The sequence below is a fragment of the Lepisosteus oculatus genome, chromosome 2 (genome assembly GCF_040954835.1).
Source record: "Lepisosteus oculatus isolate fLepOcu1 chromosome 2, fLepOcu1.hap2, whole genome shotgun sequence".
In the NCBI taxonomy this organism is placed as follows: domain Eukaryota; kingdom Metazoa; phylum Chordata; class Actinopteri; order Semionotiformes; family Lepisosteidae; genus Lepisosteus; species Lepisosteus oculatus.
Genome location: NC_090697.1, coordinates 5,082,997 through 5,090,138, shown reverse-complemented (window position 1 = coordinate 5,090,138; position 7,142 = coordinate 5,082,997). Strand labels below are relative to the sequence as shown.

The 7,142-nt window shown below is 48.8% G+C and overlaps 1 protein-coding gene across 2 annotated transcripts in view; it reads left to right on the top strand.

Moving 5' to 3' along the window:
- The first annotated feature begins 738 nt into the window (after nt 1-738).
- The window catches only part of tab2 (TGF-beta activated kinase 1 (MAP3K7) binding protein 2), a 56,369-nt gene continuing 49,965 nt past the window's right edge, over nt 739-7,142 (top strand). The window contains exon 1 of one of the 2 annotated variants that reach the window (XM_015354891.2): nt 739-1,267. The gene's annotated coding sequence lies outside the window, so the exon portion shown is untranslated. Of the gene's footprint in view, nt 1,268-3,264; nt 3,286-7,142 lie in introns of those variants that run through there. The other variant, XM_069196167.1, reaches the window with a different exon arrangement.

Sequence of the window (7,142 nt, the reverse complement as noted above, 5' to 3'; positions counted from 1 at the left end):
AACAGAATTGTAAGGCAACTGGATTTCTGATGTGTTCCTTTTTTTTGTTTTTCTAAGTACCGCGTTTGTAGCTTTACTATCTAGAATCACAGCAAGTCCAGTTTTTGTCAAGTGTGGTAATGTATGCAAGACGGACTGTAACATTTTGATTTGAACGAACTTATTTTTCCATGCTTAATAAACGACAAGTAAAGGCAAAGACAATCTGTACTGTACAAGAACTGTTCTTTTAATTTGAATGGATGTTTATTGAACCAGGTTTCAACGTGCTCAATCCGTGTACTCCATTTCAGTTTTTGCTATCGTGAGAATTTAAAAAATTGATCATAACCTGAAAGGTGAAGAGTCCTTAATGGGTTTTCCAACTTAACGTGTACGTGTCTTTAAAATGGGGGGGGGGGGGCATGAGACAGCCAAAGAGCAGATTTTCTTCTTTTAAAATGAAGGGGGAAAAATGATTGTGTCGGCAGGACACGAAAATCGACGCGTTTCTTTTCAGACGGATTCAACGTGGAAGGCAATGCACACGCCGGGAAAGGCACCAAAACCGCTCTCCGCGGCGCTGCTGTTGTCCCCGACAATCGCGATACGTCAGCCTGAGAAACTTTTCCGAGATGCTGCATCCCCGTCTGAAGCCGAGGATCCGGCCAGAAATCAATACAGACACACAGGGAAAAAATCCTCCCACCTGTTTCCCTCCCACGTGTCTAGTAGTTTCCACTTGAGCAACAACAACAAACCCCCCTTTTCAATCCCCCCTGCCTCTGTCCTCCTCAACCCCGAACCTGGATATACTCCCCCCTCGGACCTTAAACAGAGACGGAGGAAAAAAGTGAGGAAGGAGGGAGAGAGAGAGACAGACACACACACAGGGAGAACGAAGGGGGAAAAAAAGCGCAATCTCGCGATAGGGGCTGGCTAACGCGGCCGCCATATTGAGTGACAATATTTTGATTCGTATCGGTTGTTGGAAGAGAGAAAAAAGAGAGAGGAGCCCGGGGGGGGGGTCGTGAAAAAGGGAAGTTAGGAGGAAGAAGAAGAAGAAGAAGAAGAAGGAGGGGGGGAAGGAGAAGAGGAGCCGTGGGGGGGACGAGTCGCCCGAGACGGTGATCGGCGGGGGGGGCTGCGGCGTGGTGTGTCCCCGCTCCCTCCTACTCTCCAAGCCCAAGGCCAGGGTGCTGCTCTCCTCCCCGCTTGTCTGACAGCACCCCGGCCTGCGGAGACTCGGCGGCGGGGTCTCGGGTGGCGAAGGTGGCCCGCGGAGACGGTGAGAGAGCCTGGGGCCTGGCGTGTCCGTGTGCTGGGAGTGAGGGAGGGGGGGATCGGTCAGCCTGGCTTTGCTTCGCTGCTGAGTTTTATTTTCTGCCCGTCCGGTCCCGTCCCGTCCCGTCCGCCTGACTGACCGACCGACCGACTGGCGAGCTCGGCGTTGGCCGCGGAGGTCCGTCCAAAACCTCAAAAAGAGGGAGCGGGAAAAAAAAAAGAAAACCCAAACTTTTTAAGACCTTCCAGGCGGCTTTTATTCCCTTTTCTTTTTTTTTTCCCACCCTCTTTTAAGTATTCCTAGGAATGCCGCGGTGGATTGGGTTACGCTACTGCAAGATTGACTTGACGCTGCTGTCAAGCGGTCGGTTTGTTATAGAAAGTTAGTTTTTTTTTTTTGCGGGGGGGTGTTCATGGCGTGTAAGGTTTGAAAGTGACTAGTTATGCATTTTTTTTTGGGTTCGTACACACGCTAGGAAAGCCTCCCGGGAGCTTGAAAGCAACCCCGGAGGTTTGCCTGCACTTTCCGTGAAAAGTCCGGAGCCGACTTGCCTGCTCTCCGCCAGCGGCGACCAGGCTCGGAGCTGCACACTTTTTTTTTATATATATCCCTCTGGTTCCCTTTTGCTTGCGAGCTTCACGCATGTTGCTGCCGGGGGGAAACCACCAGCTAGAAAGAGAGAGAGAAGGGAGACAGAGCTGGGAGCGAGCGAAGAAGAAGGAAAAAAAACCCCCAGCCTTTTCGTTTTCTGAACGGTGTTTCTGTGGTGCCACACGTTATTGGCGCTGAGCAGTCCTGTCAGGCATAGTTGAGGTTTCAGGGGTGTGTTTGACTGCGTTGTTAGTGAAATGGGAAACGAGCCTGTGACTGTGCGCATCCCTCGGAGGAGTGCAGGCCTCGTAACGAGGAGACCGGGGCGGTGTGGGGCATCCCGTGGACTGTACCTAGCGGTGAATCTGGGTTGCACGAATATTTAGCAAATGCAACCCCTCTCTTCCCTTTACTGGCAACGGCCCTGTGGCACGGCTTGTCTCTGCCTCATCAGCAGCACGGTTAACTCTTGCACCTCTGGGTCAGCTTTTCTTTCCGCCTTGTCTGCATGACCATTTGAGAGCGGCCTCGTTCACTTCAGCTAAGCCTCCGTGCTTGATCAGTAGACATTTAATGATCAGATACCCCCCCCCTCCACCCCCTGTTTCACCTGTGCAACCCTTGTTTTGTCACATCACAAAAAATGGCATCTGGAAGTTAAGTGTGGAACTATTTCATTTCAGGAACTTGTATATTTTGCAGGTCTGCGTTTGGGTTCTGGCAACACTGTCTGAACACAGTAACCTGACTGACTGGCTTGCCTTTTCCTCTCGAGGTCCAGTTCTGTTGAAACCCATCCTGCCGCAGGCTCAGTATTTACAAGCCCGGCTCGTGTCGCTCTGCAGATATAGGCCACCTCGGCGCAAGATTGCGTCTTCACCGCCTGTGGTTAGCGAGCCGTTAGTGTTATCATCGCACTTCCCTGTGCCTAGTGACAGTGCTCGATGAGTGTGCTGGCTCTTTGCTGAACGGGAAGGCATATTCTGACCCCCTGGTTCGGCTTCAGTTTCAAAACGCTGCTACGCCTGTGTTTTTCTCAGGCTTATCATTGTGGAACGCCCTGATCCTAGAGGTACTTCGGGGGTCTCGGGAACCGGGGATCGCAGCCCGAAGCCCGAGCAGGGAGGATTTTATTCCTGCCGCCCCAGCACAGTGGGCTTGAGGCCGTTTGTGAGTGTGCTGTATCTGACAATATGTGATTTAGAGGCCGTGGCAGACCTAAGTCTAAACAGGTTTTGAGCTTTCTCAGCAGTTTCTAGCAGAGGCTGTTGCACGACTTATCGCTGTTATCTCATTCCCAGGGAGTTTTCAGCCCCCTCCCCCGCTCTCCCAACCAATAATTATCTGTGAAGTGCACCTTTGGTTTCAGAGCGGGGGCACCTGGTGCAGAACGTGTTGGGGAAAACAAAGAATCCAAACCAGCACAGTGGGTATGTCCTTTATATCCATGCCTTCCTGGTGTTTTGGGTGTTGTCTTTCGAATTCCCGATGTGACGTCCGTGGCAGGGGGCCGTCTGCTGAACGACGGTGTGACCGCTGGGCAGCCGCGCTGGCGTCCGCAGTGGGACTGGCCGGTGTGCTGTGTCTGTTGTATGTATTGGGCCGGCAGTGTCCAGTCTGTGCTCAGTGGGTGCCGGACGTGTGGGAAGTGAATCCCGGGTCCAGTCGCTGGCAGCCTGCGCCTGTCCTGACTTGCGGTCATGATTACACTTCGGAAGGGCAGCACGTCCGGGGCAGCACGCGCGCGCTCGGTCGTCTTGGCTAACCGCTCTTGCTCTTCTCTGAGGGGCATTATTGAAGGCTTTCTTAGTTCCCGGAAATCAAGCGACTTTCGGCAGCTTCCAGATCGTGGCTCCGTTGCTCTCCCGCTGTCCCGGTGAGCGCGCAGTGCGTGTTCCTGCCCCGTCAGTGGTGTGAGTTTACGTAGGGATGTGAAATGGCTGATCAAAACAAAAACCTGACCTAACCTTGAGGTAGTTGTGCCTGTGCCAGCAGCAAGATGATTAATCTATTCTGTGAGCGACCCGCCGGAGTCCACTTAAAAATGGATCTCACTTAAAACGTATGCCATGTCGTAGACAGAAAGACAAGGGGGCATCAAGATGAACAAGTATGAAATTGTGATATTTTCTGAGAAGTTGGCCTTAGTATTTGTTTTCTTGAAGAAGGGGGGTGAATCTACATTTTCTTTCACCTCCAGCTATCACTTCCTTTCAAATAGAGGTTTTTAAATGTCTGGTTGGAAGTGTGTCATTAGGCGTGACTTTTTTTCCATTAGATGTGTTCACAGAGAGAACCATCAAATGTCTGTCTTCAGTGAGTTAAATCCTCCAGCCTGTTTCAGAAATGGATCTGCCTTTTTGGAGGAAAAGGGTGAAAAGCAGTGCATCCTTCCCAGAGAAACTGCTAAAGACATTTTCTCTTTTCTCTGTCCTGAAAAGCTCAACTATTTTTTGAATTTATATGGCTGATTGTGTAGGGTCCCTGATAACCTTTATAGCTGTTAGGAATTTCAAAGTATATGTATTTTTTATTGCATAATATATGCTGTCTGAAAAATGAAACTGCATCGAACAACATGTTTTGAGGTATAAAATAGACAAGGATAGAATTAATTCAGATGGGTAGCTGCGTCAGCATGCGTAGGCTGCAAAGGAACAAGTTACAGGTTTATTCCCTGCTGAAAAGAGAAGAGAGAAAGCAACGTTTCGGCTGTGAAGCCTTCTTCAGGTGTGAGCCTTTTTTTTTTATAGCTCACACCTGAAGAAGGCTTCCCAGAGGAAACGTGTTTTCTCTCTTCTCTTTTCAGCAGGGAATAAACCAGTTACTTGTTCCTTTGCAGGATATAATTAAGTCTACAAGGAATGTAGCATTGGTCCCTATAACATCGCACTGGGGGTGCAAACGCCAGCCACAGAGTCAGTCAGTTGCATCTGCTGTGCTCGTGTAACCTGTTGCTGACTGTTTGCAGAAGGAGGAGTACTGAGGCGCCGGGCAGTGTTCTGCCCGTTGAAGCTGCTGTCTGAAGGCGATACCTCGAGACCCCTGATCCGTCTGTCCTGTTGGCGGTACATGGGGTCATCCCGGGCGGGGCCCTGCACTTCTGTCACGTCTCAGAAGTGCACCGATGCCGACATCTGTTAAGCGGTTTTCGACTGTACATATTGTTGACCCAAGGCATTGTGGTAATGTCAGGTTTATTGAAGGTAGCAGCGGCTCGTTAATCATTACAAACCCACTGATGGTTCGAAGTAAGGGCATTTTGATACTGTATCTTTATTGATATAATGTTCTGTATGAATAGCGTGGTCTTACGAAATTACAATAAGAACTTTTACAGGGATGCTGTAAATAATGATAAGAAACGACAATGAGCTCATGGGAAGAGTGGAGTCACTGAAATCTCTTTACACCCTGATATCTTTAGATGTCGTCCAAGCTTCTGTCCAGAAGAGGTGTTTTCATGACGACTGTACGAGTGAAATTTTACAGCTTTAGTCTTATAGGATAGAAAATATTTTTTTCCCTTCTTTATCCAACTATTGAATATTGATGCAGTAAGTTTGATAAGCTGTCTTTCTCTATTTTATTTACTTGTATTGTGTCCGATAAGTCTATAAGTGACCTGATGTTCTTTACTCTTTTCATGCCTGATAGCATTTCCTGGTTGTCAAGGTGTTGTGAGGTGGGGTGCAGTACAGGGACCAGTGATACCAGGCAGTTGTCAATTTTGGGTTTACTTTATTCCTTAAAGCCAAGAATCCACGCATATATGCAACAAATGTGCACGTTTAACATTCAGTTTATAATCCTTGGGCAGACAGTTATATGAATAGGTTGATGCACAGGATAGGCTTCTGAAGATCCCTTATTGGTAAGATTATAGGCAGAAAAAAAGTTATATTTAGATTTTTTTAAATATGCATTTGTGCCTTCAGTTCTTTAGTGAGAGCACACATGAGGCGCTAAGTCTTGGTTTTTTGAGGGCGTGGGCAAGATTGTTCAGGGAATCTGGTGCTCGCTACAGAATGAATGCCTTGGTATTGGGTGGGAGTGACCCAAGCGAGCTCCGTGCTGCCGCCTGTACAGTGTCCTGAGCTGAGGTTTGTGTCTGGCTGGGCGTGGGCTCCTATTGGTTCCACTTGTGATCTCTGGTTGGCTCCTTAGCCACAGAGCCACTGAATTTCTTGGCCATCTACAACTCCTTGTATTAGGAATTTGTCTTTGCGCGTACCCCAGCTTGCTCTCCAGGAGACACACAGACAGAGAGAGAAGCTGGGGGTCAGAGCGCAGGGTCAGCCATTTATACGGCACCCCTGGAGCAGCTGGGGTTAAGGGCCTTGCTCAGGGGCCCAACAGTAGGATTCCTCTGCCGGCTGCGGGATTCAAACCGACAGCCTTCCAGCCACAGGCGCAGCTCCTGAGCCACAGAGCCACCGCTCCGCCCTGTAGCGGTGTGTAGTGCTACATGTTGCATGAGAATAATTTCTTTCTATAGAGTGGTTTTTAATCCATGTTGGACTTCCCACCAGCATGTGCGACGCGGAGCTCCGAAAGATGTCTGCTTTGGACTTAAGATGGGAGTATAGACCTCAAAACGGATGCTTAAATAGTGAACCCATTTCATCCAAATCACCCTTATGTATTGTTGAACACTTGAGCAAATTTACAAATCCCACGACCATAAGCAGCGGAAAATGAGGATGTGTGATTTTTTAAATAGACTAAGATCCATATTGGGTGTATGCATGAAGTGTTTCACAGCTTAGATTCACAGTTGAAGAAGGCACTATTTCTCATAGTATGTCACTGTGTTTCTGGGTCTCTCACACATCTAGAGTCAGTGTACTGAAGGTACTTTGATGAGGAATAGGTGTTAACCAGGTTATAAAGAGAGCAAGGGGCCAAGAGTATAAGGAGGAGACCCTTTATCCAGTATAGGGTTGCAGGGGAGCCTATCCCAGCAAGGATGCCAGTCCATCACAAGGCACACAGACACACAAACTCCCATTGGGGCCAGTTCTTCCAGAAGCCATTTTTCCTACCAGTATGTCTTTGGACTGCGGGAGGACTTTGCAGCACCCAGAGGGGAAACCCACGGAAACCCAGGGAGAACATCCAAACTCCACATAGATAGCACCCGAGAATCTCCTTCAGCTGTTCTTCGAAGGAAATCACGGTAACTGGTTCAACATGGTTCCAGCGCATGGAAAGTGTCTCCAGTTCTCAGTTTTAATTCAATCCTTGTAGTGTCTACTTGTCAGAGTTTCAGCAGTCGGTTTTAACC